Genomic DNA, 16,006 nt, shown 5'->3' on the forward strand with positions numbered 1-16,006 from the left:
ATTGCCCCGCCCAGACCACCTGGCGAAGAGGTGCCCAACATGCCATAATTGATTATATCTATATTAATGCCAAAGCTTTTAATTCTGTTCAAAAGTTAGAGGTCATTCACACAGATTTAAGCGATCATCATAAATTAAAATTGTCATTACAAATTGATCACACCAATATGATACAATGGTCGAACACAAATGTAACTGATGCTGTTGTGAATAATGGGAGAAACAGATTGTCTTGGGATAGAGAGAAATTAAGAAACCTAGATTACAATCTAAAGAACATGTATCAGAGCCATAATCTTTTGGCTAAAGATTATACAACTGCCTTAAAGATGTTTTCTCTGGTTGTTAGTGGTAATGGGCTAATTAAACAACGACATACTCATGCCTATGATTCGGAAATAAAATATCGAAAATCTGATCTGAGACAAGAAATTCGACAATTGCGGGAGTAAAAAAAAATTGACATGGCTGAAAAAATTAGATCGGCTAAGCAAAGCTACAAAAAATGGCTCAGAATAAGAAGAGCCAAGCTGTATGAACTGGAGGGGACCTCCATGCTTAAACAACTAATATCGAAATCTACAGCTGGCATATGGGCATTGCTTGATTATACATCCGAGACTCCCCAAATTGTAGCCCAGATAAACTCAATATCAGCAGAGACATGGCAGTTGTATTTTCATAAACTATATCTCTCTCCCTTCTTTGACATGAGATTATGTCTCCATTCATTCACAGCATCAGGAGAATTTTCATTTGACATTGACATCAAACTTTGCATTATGAAATTGATTTCCTCTCGTGCAGTAGGTCCAGATGGTCTGCATAATGTTATGTTAAAAATGCACGTTGATGAATGGGCAGGTATTCTCCATCGTATCTTTAATCAAGTGTTGAAGTCTGGCGTTATTCCCGAGACCTGGAGGAAATCCATCATTCTCCCAATCTTCAAAAAAGGCAATAGAGAGAATCCCAGATCTTATAGGCCAATAGCGCGCTCTTGGACTGCCCGGGTGAACTATTTGCCAGGCTGCCCCTAAAAGTTTAATACTTGGTTGCAGGATAGCAACCTGCAAGATCCATTTCGAACAGGTTTTTTGCAAGGGATAGGCACTGGTGTAAATATCATTACTTTATCAAGCCTCATTCAGAAAGGCCATCAACGGAAACAGCCCCTATATCTCGCTTTTATTGATTTTCAAATGGCATTTGATGCTGTGCCAAGAGAGCTTTTATACAAGAAATTGGCTGATGCTAATTGTCCATGGCAGGTTTTGAAATGGATAATTCAATTACACACTGATACCTCAATCCAGGTCAGACTCACTAACAGCGGTTTACTAACCTCTCCAATTCCAACTGCAAGAGGCCTAAAACAAGGCCGTTTATTAGCCTCAGCCATATTCAACTACTTTGTCTCCGACATTCATCAAAGCTTTACCAAACTGATTTCTGACTCTCTGAAAATCATGGGAGTTCAGATACAATGGTTATTGTATGCCGACGACATAGTACTAATGTCGCATACCCCAAAAGGTCTGCAACTTTTAGGTGCCCTGTACGTATATACCAAAGCAAAATGGCATATCAATTAACATTGCAAAGACAAAAGTCATTCAATTTGGTACTAGGAAACAAAGCCTTGCCCCAGCTATATTGGCCTCTTCAAAATTGTAAGATTACTGTCACCAATACCTATGTGTACCTGGGTATGGTAATTTACAACCTGTGTGCTCCTGACCAGTATAACAGACAAGGGCTTCATAAACTTCAAATGTGCATTTCGCAAGCCCGGATCATTAAAGCGAGATACTGTAAATTCTCTCTTTTACCGATTCTCACCTATTTTAAATTAAAAGTAGTGCCTGTTATTCTTTATGGTGCAGAGGCCCGGTTTATTATGTCATACTCGTACTGGGCCATTAGGGAAGGTCGGTTTTGGAGGCAAGTTCTGAATTTACCAACCTCACAACCTCTACCACTCTTAAGATATGAGCTGGGCTTAATTTCTCTTTACGCAGTTTACAAATGGCACTTGTGCGCCTTGTATCGCAAATGCCTTCTGAATGAAGCTACATCAGGGATAACAAACATCATATCCACATACCTAATGAGTTCTATGGATATTTTTCCGAAAGCTTGGCGTCAAAAAATCCAATCAATTCTAGAAAAAGCCCAAATAGATCCAACCTTGCTAATGGAAAATCCAAACAAAGCAAGATCAAAAGTCTTGGAAGCTGACTGGATCTATACACGTCTTGCGTGTGCCAAATATAAAAACTTTGAGGTCTTTCCATTTGAACTGAAGTGTTACAACACAGTGGCTGACTACATGGTGAGGTCCCTTAGTTCCAATCATAGAAATGGCTTTAAGAGATTTAGGCTAAATCTGTGGTTAACTAACGATGTGTTGAACAGACGGGGTAATGTTGAAATCCCTCTTCCTTGCCGATTTTGCAAACAACAAGCAGAAACCCTTAAGCACCTGTGTACAGAATGTGATAAATTGTCGTCAATACATTGTGTCCACTTTAAGCCTTTATTTATGGACCAACAGGTCTTGACCCCAAAAGATTTATGGGTCTTATTATTCCATACTAATAGAAAGGCTTTAAAATATGCAATTGTCAATTATTTGCATCAGTTGAAAATACCATTGTATGCAGTGCCAAAATGTTGATTCCTTTACAGGTGTTATAATCTGTGTTGTAATTATTGCTGAATCATCTAAATGAGTGATGTTTTATTTTTATATGTAAAGATCTAATTATTTTATCTTTATCTTTGTAAATCTTTGTAATCTGGTATTTGTTTTAAATTGAAAGGTCTCGAATTTTTGTTTGTGACCAAAACAACTATAAAATAAAAATAGAATTTTTTTTAGACCTCCACCCATATGGATGTTGACATGCACCCTGCCCCCCCCCCCTCTCCTGGGCGATTTGCCCTTTCCAGGTTTCCCCCCCCCTTTAGTTGTGTAGTTAATCTCTCGCTGCCATGACATTTGCAGTGGTAGACATGCAGGCATGCATAGTGCGGTCAACTTGCATGTTTGCATGGTGGTGCACAGGATGGCATGTCCAGGTAACTATGGGTTCAGTGTTTCCTCACACATGTGTGCTGTGTAAATGGTACTTCACTATGCCTGTTGTAATGTCTTCTCACATGTTGTTTCAGCAATCCGTGATCTGGCGGTGGCTGCTGTCCTGGGGAAGACACCCTGCACCCTTTGACGTCCATGCTCCCCATGGCTTCCACGAAGGCACTGTCACTCCCGTCGCTAATTTGGAGACAGTTCCCGGTGAAGGTGATGCGGGATTCACACCATACCGGCGCAGTCAGCAGGTAAGCATGAGTACTGTCTTGCATTTTGAACATGCATCATTGGTCACCACGTTTGCTGCATGTGTAGCTTTACTTATATGCGCTTTGCATTTTACCATGCCGGGATGGTTATTTAAGTGGTAATCATGTCACTACGTTACCTTCCTCAGTCAATTAATCTATGGCCGCACATGTTTTGGTGTAGTGCATGTCATTGGCCATCTTCAATCCAGGCAGTGTACGCCTTGATGTGTGTTTAACTTGGCCTTCCCTCTCACTCTCTCTCCCTCTCCCTCTCGTGGTACGCTGCACTCATGGGCAGATCACAGTCTATGTCCCGTCACCCTCTTGCACCCTGTGGTGCTTCTGCAGTGGGTGCTCTCTGCATATTTTCTGGATCAAATCATATGTTGTCATGGATGTGCATTTTCTTTCTGTTGTTACTATGCAAGTCATTGCGTTTAGGGGTTGCGTCTCCCGATGGGTTGCATTGTATGAAAGGCAGGGGGTACCCTGTAGTGAAGGGCATTTGCAAGCCCTTGTGTGGTGTTTGGCTGGGAGTCTTGCACTGTGTGTGATCACTTGGGATTGACTTGTCTTGTGGGGCACCAGTACTTCTTCATGGGTGCATGTTTCACAGGGTGTGGTTTTGGTGATATGTCTGGGGATGGTGTTGTTTCTATAGATTGGTGGGGCCTCTGGTTTCATATTCTAAATTGTGGGAGTTCCAACTGTGTGGGCCTTTCTTGGGTGTTTGGGAGTGGGTGGCAGGGCCGGCTGTTTTTGGCCTCACCGGGTGTTGATGGTTGTGCTGGTGTGTGTCTCATTGCACTTTGACCATGTGTACCGAGTGACACTTCACATCCCTTGCAATGTTTGTGGGGTAATTGTTTGATGGCACATTTGGCCTATCTTGCTTAGGGTTCCCCAATTATGGTGTTCAGCTATCAAGGATACAATGGAGAACAAGCTAGGTGGAATTCACCAAGCCACTTGAAAAAGGATACTTCAGACTTGTCTTGGTCAGGCGGCTAGACCTTGATCAAAAAGGTCCAGGTTCCCTCAACCAAGGGAATCCTTCCCAATGATATACCTCACTAGCTTTAGAAATAAGCGCTAGGGGAGTTGATCACTTGGAAGGATAGGAGATCCAGACACACCATAAAGACAACTGTTTAGCAGGCTGGAATAAACCAGAGGGATAATATTCAGTAGGTTTGTACACAAGTTTGCTTTTACAGACCTGTCTATAAGGAAGGCACTAACCTGGAATGTCAGAATCCAGCCTTCGAGAGGTGTGTCTTGATTGTAGCACTGCCCTGCGCCTATCCCACACAAATACAAAAAAAGAACAAGGAAGGCGGAATTAGATTCAACCCTTATCGTAACTGTCCCAACTCTCCTAACCCTGATAGAAATATCACCATCCTTACATTATTGTTTCTAGTGTCCAAGACCGGATTCCAGGGAGTAGAGTGGATGGATGGATGAAGTCCCAGTTGTTAGAGCAGTTGGAGATAAGGAAGGCAACGAAGGGAAGGTTAGTGAGGAGCTACACCCGAACAGCACGAGGGACGCACTAGGTACAGGTTGCTGAACAGAGATGTAGTTAGTTCAGCAATGCATCCAATTGTCCAGTGCAGACAGGTTACAAAGGAAGATGTAAACCCAGAATCCGTATGAAGAAGTTCCAGGGATACCCGGTGAAAGTGGGACAATAAGGAAGGGAAGGAAAGAGTGATGGGGTCGGGGGAGGGGGTGGAGGTAGCGGTATGCCAGAAAACAGGTTATATTCAACCAAGGATTAAGAGACTAAGCAGTGTTTACCAGGGACGGGCTGGGTCTATTCCATGCGGGCAGCGTCTCAGGATACAATCAGAAGGCAGACTCAGAACCCAGGGACAGACCGAGGTCATAACGGTGCGGGCGGTGACTGGGATCCAAAACAGCAGGCAAACTCAATTCCGATAGACAGTCCGAGGTCAGAACGGTGCGGGCGGTATGCAGACCAGGGATAGGACAACAGGATAGCGAGGGACAAGCTGGGTAAGTCACGGTAATCAGGAATCGGAAAACAGAGGACATAAATACAGGATCAGGAAACAACAAAGCATTGTGGCAAAATTCCACAATCAGAAGGGCTGAATGCCTGGGCACACCCCTTTTCATGCTGATCCAATCAGGCTGCAGCCACGCCACAGGACAGAGCGACATGTCAGGTGATTCCTTGTAGTCATGACACAGAGCGCTGAGGCGGCTCTACTGTAGAGTCTACAACGTGACCATGGCAATCTTCAAGGGAGCTTCCAGCGAACAAAAAAGGAAGCTGTCTGGTCTTGTGAAAGGGCTGTAAGCGCAGCAGCAGGGAAGCAGACAAAGACAGGGATTTGGGAAGAGCAGGAGTGAGCGGAACCATGACAGTAGCCCCAGTTACAAGCCACAACCATGGGAACATCGATGCACATTTTTGGGATGCGATGTTGTGTACCAGCACATTACGTTTAGCAGTGTTGGTGTTTTCACATGCATGCTGCACCATGGTGTTTGCAGCTTCAAGTTAACCGCAGCTGGGTGCATGGTACTGCTGCATTCAATTGAACGCAGAATTAGACCAATTGTATGTTGTCCCAATGGAGTCTGCATTGACTTTGCACTTTTAGTATGCATCCTATGTTTAGCATGCATTTATCCTTGCTTGCAGTATCACATTGCTTTGTGTTGTTTGCTTATGTCTTCCATGGCAGTTGCCTCAATGGCCAGCCTTCCAGTCTGACATCAGCCTCTGTGAATTGATGCGTCAAGCATGACCCTGCCTGGAGTACAAGAGGTGAGTATTTGTGTACTTGCATTCTTGTGCTTTGCATCACGGCTGAACTCTACAAAATCAACAGGGAACTTGCCAACCCGTCTGCATATCTTATACCCCTACTCCTTCCCAGGCCCTTTGTAATGCACTCACCTCTCACTTCTTTCCAAAACCCAGGACATACTGAACATCCTTGTCACACACTCTTCCAATCCAACCCTCCCCTCTCCCCCATTCCTCACCAACCACCCTCCTCATTCCCTCCCGTCTCCCCTGAAGAAGTCGCCAGAGTTGTCAACTCCATGAAAGTCTCTTCCAAACAGGTTGCCCTATGCTCCTTCAGAACCATCAAGGACAACATCTCCTTTTTCAGCCCTGATATTTCTGATCTCTGCAACCACTCCTTTGCTACTGGTTCTTTTCCATTCTCCCACAAGCACAACCTTGTGTGCCCGCTCCTTAAAATAACATCTGCAGACCCTTCCTGCCCAGCCAACTACCGCACCATTTTCATCACCAGCTTCCTGAAGAAACTGCTCGAGAAGTTGTACCTCCCCCCAACAATGCCCATACCGAACTGGTTGGCTGTCTATGTAACCACCAATCTGGATTTCAAGCTTCCAGAGGCACGGAAACTGCTATCCTGAACACCTGTGAAGAACTGCTCACACTCCCCCCTCCGTTCCAAATCCCCTACTGTCCTCATCCTTCGTGATCCATCTTCTGCATTTGACACAGTGAATCATTCCATCCTCAAAAAGGCTCCATGATACCCTTGGTATCTCAGAGCGGGCACTGGACTGGCTTACCGCGTTCCTAACTGTGATAAATCAACTTCCGGGGCATCAGTGGCCCAGGGATGAAATAAATCGGTTTCTAAACCATCAAATCAACCCCACACCTCCAGTACACCAGAAAGGATCCGAAACAGATTGGAATACAAGTGAAGAATCAAACCTCCTTGTCCAATTTTTGTTAACGTGGGCAGAACGGCAGGCTTATCGCTGCAAGGTCGTGGATCATTGGTTAGTTGCAACACAGCGAAAATGCAATTATTACCCAATGATAAACGGGATTTCCCAGTCAAAGTTGCATAAAAACATCTTCTTTATTATTACAACAGACAGTTCTAGCACACTACAATTACAACCCACACTGTAAAGGAACACAGGCGACAGACAGTTCACAAAGGAAAGGGATGTACTCTGGATGATGACAGGAGGGTAGTTGGTAAAGTAATCAGTCTTATAGTTCTAGATTATTTGGTTCAAGCACCAAAAGGGCAAAGGGTCATAACTGGCTCTATGGGCCCTCAGAGAAGGACCAGGGGGGCAGAACCACAATGTATCTGGTGCTGAAGAAATTCTTGGTGCTCGACAGCTTCGAGGCAGTCTAGGGAGCTACGCAGCCCAGTGGTGGGAGACAGCTGCGGGTACCAGGCGGCAGGCAGTTCGGCAAGCGAGGCTGGACGGACGTCTGCAGGTAGTCCGGTGCGGCGGCTCGAGGCCAACAATCGTCTGTGCTGGTTGCCGGATCTGGAATGCTGGTCGAGGCGTCCCGGACGGCTCTGACAATTGCGGCGTGACAACAGTCAGCATGCAACCGGATGCGGTTTGAGGACTCAACTGTCTCGAAATTGTCCTTAAAAGATGAACGCTGGATGATGCTTGTGTGCCACTCATCCAAGCTTCTTCACAGGGCTTGTGTCCTTTCAAGTCATACGGCCCAAAGCTCAGGAGGGTGTTAGCAGGCAACAGCCTTGTCTTTTGTCCAGAGACTCTCCGACACTTCCCACCTAGGAAGCTTGCTGGCAGCACCTAGCAGGGCATGCTATGTGCTGGCTGGATACCAGATCTAGAGCTGCTGGACGGGTCCTCTGAGTCCGGTAGCTCCCACTCTTCCCAGGGAGATGTTTAGGGGAGGGATACTGCTTCCCTCTTGGAAATCCTGGCCTTCCTTCATTAGCAGAAGCTGTAGGGTAGACTGTACCTTCAGCCAGGGTCCAATGCCAAGTTCTTCATTGCTGCTTTTGGTAAAGTCTTAAATTGATCTACTAAGTGAGGGGCTCAGCCCTCTTTTAAAGCCAAATGGGCCCAACTGATTGGTGCAGGCTAAGCCTACTGTAAGGAACCAATCTGGGGTCCCCACCAACAATCTTCTGTGATGCGTGAGGTCAGGACCAGAGTGTTTTGCAACAGGAAAGGTAGGGGGTGACAACTTGTACTCCTATGTCCAACACATCTTCCTGTCTGTTGTAGATCAAAGTGTCTCTCTGGTTAACCGAGCCCTCTGTGGCTCTTGATCAAAGCACAGGTCTCCCTTAAAGTTTGTGGTGAGAACAGACTTCTGTCTGCCTCAAATCACATACTTCCTCCCTCTGAAAGTGAGTTTGCCTACTGTAAACAGTAGTCCCAGGCATGACATTCACTGTCCTTCATACAGAGATGTGGGAGTGAGCTTTAAGGTGGCCCATTGCATATCAAAGAGGTGTTAGTTTTGCTGACTAATTGTTAAGTTGTGTAACCAGGTCTATTCACAGGCATACTTCAATTAACTCTTATCAGTATGCTCTACCACCACACAGAACCTGGACAATAGAACAGAGCAGATCCATGGAGTTTTTGATATTTAATTAGGCTGGCCATGGGAGGAGGAAGGTGTTGCCCTTCTCCTCTGGATGTTTTTGTGCACCCCTCGCTGTCACATGTCAAATACGTGTGTCAGGGAGGACTGTGCCTGTAGGCTGTGTCCCTCAGAGTACACTGGAATATGCATTTGTTGTGCGGCAAGCATTAAAAAATGTGTGCGGATTAGCCCCACACATTTTCAGAGGTTGATCTCCCATCATTCCATTTCCTAAAAAATCCTTTAAAAAAAAAAAAAAAAAACAGCGAGCGCACACTCCCCGTAAGGATGGTCTAATCCCTCATAATGTTTCAGGCCGATAATACTTTGCATTCTCGTAGATGTAGAGTTCTATTCAGGAAGGTGAAAAAAAGCATTAAAATCACACTTTCTGCTTAACATAGGGTTTTATATACTTATTACGTGGGTTTATAATGTGATTTGTACAGTTTAAAGTCAACTTCATGAAAGAGCATTATTTGAACCCTTACACTAATGTACATTTATATAAGCACAAGATGAGAAGATATGTACTCAACAAGTACCTACGGTGCAGACTTGAAAGAAATCCCCTTACAGAAAAAGTGTGCGATTCTGGACAAGTAATTTATTTCACTGCGCCTTAGCATTCAAAATTGGGGTGTCACGTGTAAGTTTCTTTTTATGGAAGCATGGCATCAGGCATTGGTTTGTGTTGTGGGGTCATGAGGAGGATGCCAGTTAATGAGTTTTTGTTGTGGGAACTGGGCAGGCAAGGTGACCAGTATGTGTTTTGTTTTTTGAGGGTTGGTAGGGAGATGGCGAGGAATGCATCTTTTATAAGCCTGGCTCTCCTTTGGCTCTTAGAGCCAAGCCAAACCCCATGACCAGACCAGACCCCAAGAATTCTTTGACTCCCCGTCGCTGGTATTTCCAAATAATGCATGTTTTGCCAGTGCTCCAAAACACATAATGAGTTCCTCAGAGTTTCATTCATTTCATGTCTGCCACTCTCACAACTCCCTTTACGCTTTCACGGATGCCCGCTTTACTTCCATCAACCCCACTGAAGGTCACATTTCTCTGAAAAACAACTTCCTCGCTAAAATGTAAACAAAAACAAAAAAATCTGAACTCTACGACCCCTGTGCAGAAATGTCACTGCATGTCCGCTCCCATCTCGTTGAAAACACACAAAAGCTATTGGTTTATTTACAAGCGTCCTGCTCTTGATTGGAATTCGCTTGCCAGTTCCTGCACTGCCCCGACCTAGTGATTTCCCGTTGGAGGGTTCTCAGGCAGATATGAGCAGTAGGATATTGCGGAAAGGGTATCCGCGGGACCCCAGCACAGTCTGTAGTCCCCTCTCCCCCTACATCGCCGAACGGACAGCACGGTGGAAAGCGACCACAAGACCCGAGGGTGTGTGAAGCCCACGAGATCCCATCCCTCAGCATAGGCAGCCAAAGTATGTCATTACCGCTGGGTCCATATGCAGCACATGGTTTTCGGGTTTGTTGTACTCGATAATAAGAATATGGCCAGGTCCCATAGGGGGCGCTAGAGAGACAGCCTGCATAGGGGGCTGTCCTTCTGGCCAACCCCCCCCCCCCCCCCCCAAGGGTAGTGGTGGAGATGGAAAATATTTGTAGGGGGTTCCACAAGGCCCAGTGGGAGCGCAGTTTGAAGGAGGGGCGGTTTTCCGAGGAGGAAGAGTTCAGAGGGGGCGGAGCTGGCAGTTGAACTCCGATCAGAGGAAATGTTATACATAATAGTTGTACCGATTTCTTTCATGGCTTGAAAAGTACACATACCTTACTATGGTTTGGGTACTTTTCAAGGCATTTAAACTTGGCACTATCTTAGCAGGCAATGAGGCCGTGCTAATGGACCTGGGGCATGCAACAGATGTGGCTGATGTGACATGCTTCCAAGAGGTCTAATACATGCAGGGCCACAGCACCCCTCTACAGACGTATGGTAATCAATAATGACTCCATCCATCTGTTCAGCACGACGGCCTCCTCCTAAGTGATCAACTCGGCTTGATGACTCCATGACCAAGCTCAACTGCTCGGCCACCACTTCTCTTAGGCTGAGACCTACGGGTGCATAGCGCTTTAAAATAAATATATTATTTGTGCCCATCAGACGATATGAGATTGTTCCGGCCCCACAAACTTTCGACCAGCGACGGATACGTTTGTAGGTTTTTGTGCTCCCTCTGGGAGATACGGCCATGCGAAGGAGGCATTTGATATAACAGTAGCTGGGGACAGCAGAGGCTTTTGAAAACGTGTTTGGGGCACTGATATGAGGAAGAACCGGCACTGTGTATGGTCCAGGAAGGTTATAAAGTCATCTGCAGAGAGAGATGACTAATGACTGAAAGGGCGATCTTTGGTGGCCACAGCAGGAATTATAGCATCAGAGCATGGATATCCAATTCTAATGCTTTCCATGTTTCCCACCATGATGGCTAGTTGATGTACAGATAGCCAATATGCTTAGTGCAATACCCAGAATAATCAAATGGCAAATATGCATAGGGTACTGGTCAAAATATGCACAGAACCCTTTATGGAAATATGAACACGATAAAGCTAAAAAAAATTGCCCATACAGCACAGGCTGAACAGACACTTGTTATCTGCCCACTCTAGAGCCGAAACAGCCTTCGTCGAGCACCACTCTTGCCTCATCTCTGCACTGCACCACAGGGTCCACTCGCAGGTACAAAAGTATTGCGGCGCCAAGCTACACACAATACAAGAACAGAAGGGGGCTCAAATGACAGGAACAGACACACATACACAGCAACTGAGCTCCTGCTGTTCTAGTATTGCGCGTGGCCAGGCGCGGCAAAACTTCTGCTCCCTATCCCTCTGTTCAATAATTGACAGTCAATTAGTGAAGCAAGGGACATTGATAAACGGTTTCGGGTGCGCTGCGCCCTGCCCCGTGCAGAGAGGGGGCACGGGCACACTGAAAAATCTCACGCAGGGCATTCTGTGGGTGGTTTGCAGGGGCAGAGGCAAGCCGGATCCCGAGATCCAGCTAGAGATCTGATGCCGGATATGGGATCCAGCGCATTGACTTCCCAGGGGTACTCAATGCATCGCCTCTCCTGAGGGAGGCGGAAACGGCGCTCCTTAGGGCCGGCCGACACCAGCTCTGGACCCAAGGGAAGGCTTTGGTTCCACATCTTAAAATCACAGCAAAAATGGCTGCCTTTATAAAATATTGCAGCAAAAATGCTGCAGATTTGCCACCACAATCATGTAAAGGATACGGGGAGACCCCGGCAACCCCCGGGCCCATTATGCCATTTAAGGGTAGCGGGGGTCATCCCCGCAACCCCCACTCCATGTAAATGGTATAATGGGGTACACCTTTACCAGGTCAAACCACTGCATTTTTGCTGCAGTTTTTTTTACTGGCGACATTTTTGACGCAATTTTATTACCCGATACCAATGCTTATAGCTCTGGGGCTGCTGGACAACTCCAATTTTTGCAGCCCCAGTTGAATGAGTTTGCCGTTGCGGTTTTGGCTGCGAGCGATACCCGATGGCCACGCTCGAGCCAGTTTCGGGGTTTGACGGGCACCAACTCCTTTACGGACCGTTGAGACTTACCGTCTACTGAATGCAGTGGTCCCGGTTTATTACTGCCTGGCAGTTGCTAACCAGAGACGGAAGTCTGCTACTTTGTAAACCGGAAGTGACACGGGTCACCTGAGGAGAATAAATATTGTTGCAAGCCCGGGAAATCAAAAGGGCTACCATAAAAAGTGCTGTAGGACCCATGTGCTAAAGGAGGCTGGTAACCCACCCCTCCCCCCAACCAATTTGTTTGCTTGTCTCCAATAAATGTAACCACTATGCATTTGGTAGATAAGTGAATCAGGTAAAACTTTTTTTTTTTTTTTTTTTTTTAAAAGGAACAAAGGCGCATAAACATAACCAGTTCGAAGACAGGCGGAAAGAATGGGAATTTTCTTCAGACCAGTTTAGCAATCTTCCAAAACCTACCTACGGCATAGGCAGCAGGGGTGAGCTGCCCCCACCACACTCAGCCCTGGGGGTCACCGTCCATGTCGTAGGAGAGCGACAATCAGTTAAGTTTAAAAACCCACGAATATAGGCATACGCAGTGCGAGAAGCTATTTACCCCTATAAACCCCCCAAATTCGCCTTCTGGAAAGTCCCCATAGACATCAGGGGCGTCCGAGGAGGCATTTCCTTGGTAAGGGTGTGACAACAAAGCCACTGAGAACCCAGAGCAGGCAGTAGGGGTGAGAAGCTCACGTTACAGCCCATAGAGGGAAGTAGGGGTACGAAAAAATCCCAAAGCAAGCAGTTGTGGTGCGGGTATATCCCAGAGCAGGCAGTAGAGGTGCAAGAAGCTCAGTTGGGACCCCAGAGCAGGCAGTAGGGGTGGGAGAAGAACTCGCGGGGGCACAGAGCAGGCAGCAGGGGTACAATAAGCCCCACTGATACCTCATATCAGGCAGTAGAAGTGCCAGAAGCCCTAATGAGACTCTGAAGAATCCAGTGGGGGCTCGGCATCAGCTCAGACATCCAGTATGGGGTCGGCATCAGCTCAGACAATCCACACTGTCAGCCCCCATCGTGTGATCCCACCCGACCAGGAGGGAGAAGCTTTGTCCTTAGATTTTTCTCATTCCTTGCAAGGATGAAAATCCATGTGAGGCTGACTTCGAGTCAGGGTTAAAGAAATGAACAGAACACTTGAAGTGCCCCTACCACATCCCACTGCCCGGGAGAGCTGTTTACTCAGGAAGTTGGTAAGTACGATCCCTTCAAAAAGCCCCGGACATGTCACAGTCCCTTTCAATCCCAGCCCATCACAGAATACACAGAGGATCGCATGCCACACGCCCTGTCAACATCACAAACATTGACGTCCATGTATCCTGTAGCAATTTATCAAGACTTGGCTCTTCACACTCGGGTCGCAACCAACCTGCGTTTGACCTGTGGCCACGGGTGCAGCGCCAAGAACTGCTGGCCAGGGGAACATGGCGCTTTACTAACCAGCATAATACAACCTTCCATTACAGAAGGATCGGGCCACACAACACTCTTGAAAAGTCACCATACTAAAGTAAATAATACTACTCGACTAAAACTTGCCTAACCTCTGGGTTTGTCCCCGTCTCTGGGGTTTTCAAGGCTGCAATCAGGGTTGGACTGGCCCGTAAGGAACTCTTGAGATTTCCCAGTGTGCCTATTCTGTGTGTTATTTTCAAATGTTCCCATAGAAAAAGGGTTGGGCCTGTTGAACATGTGTAGCATGGGGCCAGTTTGAAAACGATTTCCAGGGCGTCTTTTGCTTCCCAGTCCACCCCAGGCTGCAATAAAAAAAATGCGTGACTGTCTTCCTTTGACAGTGACTAGAGGATGCCTCCAGAGGAGCAGCAAAGTCCACGGGGTTCCCACTGGGACCTTTAAACATTAAGCATCTCTTTGTTAATGGCCAGAGATAAGAACTGGGGCTTACATTAGCCATCATAAAGGACAACCACAAAAAAAAACAGATAAATATCCGAGGCTGTGCCTTGCTTCCAGACAAATGCATTTAAACTGTCTCCCAATTCCGTTCTTATTTTGAAACCAACAAAGGATGGTTTGCAGCATGTAAGCAGAAAGTAACACTTTCTTCACACAACCTATAAGCACCGCGGGCCGCAGAAATCTCAGGGTTTTTGATTTTCATATGCAGGCGGGTCTGTACTCCACCTATCTCAGCACGAACAACACACGCCCTTCGGCCCCCACGTTACATTGTGCAATATCTCACAACCTTATTCACCCCCCCCCGCCCCCCAATCTCTCTTGCATTACCTATACCACCAGCCCAGCCCCCTCCCCCTCCCCCTCGTGCGGTATGCCCAATACCCGTGTAATCTTACCCAAGTCTATGGAGCGATGCGAGGTCTTCGAGGGGCCAAGGCATAGGCTGAGAGATTGAGGAGCGAGGGGGTTTGATCGTCGGATCACTGCTGGTCTGCTCTGTACCCTTGGGCGCCCACCACACTGCTCCCTGGATGGGTCTGTCCTGAGGGGCTGGGGCTCTGGTTGTGTCTGGAATTGGGAGGGCAGGTCGCTCGAGCCTTGGGAGGGAGATTTTATAGCGGGCCGTGCCGGGCCGGTCTAGGAGAGAATGAAGTGATTAGTCTGCAAACACCCTCTTTCTCAATAGGGAGAAACACGGTTATCGGCTGAGAACAGAGGCTGTCTCCGACCCTAAGGATGGTGTTTGGGGGCGGGAGTAAGAGATTGCATGTTTTCCCGTGTCATGGGAGTAGATTATTCAGTCCCGGTTTTTTCCTTTGAATCCTGGTATATGTGGTTCACAATGCAAGAAAACGAGCCTAAGTGGAAACACTAGATGTAAGCAGCTAGTTGGCATCACTTTGGATATGGGTTGGGGGGCCTCCTCTAATGCCCCCCTATCCTGGGGCCGTTCTCTTTTGTCCCTGCCTACTGCACGTGTCCATAGCCTTCCCACCCTCTTAGCTCATATTCCTCGGTGAGTTAGTATTGGTCTGGGATGCCGTCTATCCTTGCCCTGGGGATTCTCCCCTTCTACCCATCGCCCCCTGTTGACCCTTGGACCGTTCCACTGCTCTCTTCCCCAAGCCCCTGGCTTAGGGCCCTTCGCTCCTAACCCCGTCCCCATCAAATGGCTTCGTCCTGTCCCTAGGTTGCAGCCACCTTTTATTGGCCCATAGGTAAATACTATTCTGTCTCCCATGGCCCTTCCTGTTCCACTTCCTACTTGCTTACCTTTGGTCTTGGATCCCCCCCACTGGGGCTCGCCTTCCCTAGGGCCCTCCTCTCATTGTGATTGCTTCCATTGGCCCCTGGATACCTATTCTCTCGGCTCCTTGGGCGTGTGGTCCCCGGGACCCTCCTGAATATCCCATGGGCCTGTTTCTCCTTGCCCCTGGATCCCTAGTCCCTGCATTACTGGGACTTGCCATTCCCAATGCTATCTGCTCCGCTGAATCCCTGATGTGCAAGCTTCCCTTTCTCAGTGGCTTCTCCCCTCTGGCTTCCTAGACTCCCAGGCATCAATTGGACCCCATTCCCAGGGCATGCCCCCCCTTAGGCTCCTCCACTCCTGCTGCTCCTCTCCATGCCTAGCTGAACCATCGCCTCCTCGGGCCCCTAACCCACCCTGGTTCTCTTCTATACTTTCCTTGGTCCCTTCAACTAGGCTTTTCTTCCCTTTGGGCTCTCTG

General features: G+C 47.3%; 1 protein-coding gene across 1 annotated transcript in view; it reads right to left on the minus strand.

The window, feature by feature from the left end:
• NOTUM (notum, palmitoleoyl-protein carboxylesterase) overlaps nucleotides 1-14,811 on the minus strand; it is a 179,306-nt gene extending 164,495 nt beyond the window's left edge. The window contains exon 1 of the mRNA XM_069655311.1: nucleotides 14,672-14,811. The gene's annotated coding sequence lies outside the window, so the exon portion shown is untranslated. The remainder of the gene's footprint in view (nucleotides 1-14,671) is intronic.
• Between the last annotated feature and the right edge of the window lie 1,195 nt (nucleotides 14,812-16,006).

This window comes from Ambystoma mexicanum, chromosome 3q (assembly GCF_040938575.1).
Source record: "Ambystoma mexicanum isolate Mex_15411 chromosome 3q, UKY_AmexF1_1, whole genome shotgun sequence".
NCBI lineage: Eukaryota > Metazoa > Chordata > Amphibia > Caudata > Ambystomatidae > Ambystoma > Ambystoma mexicanum.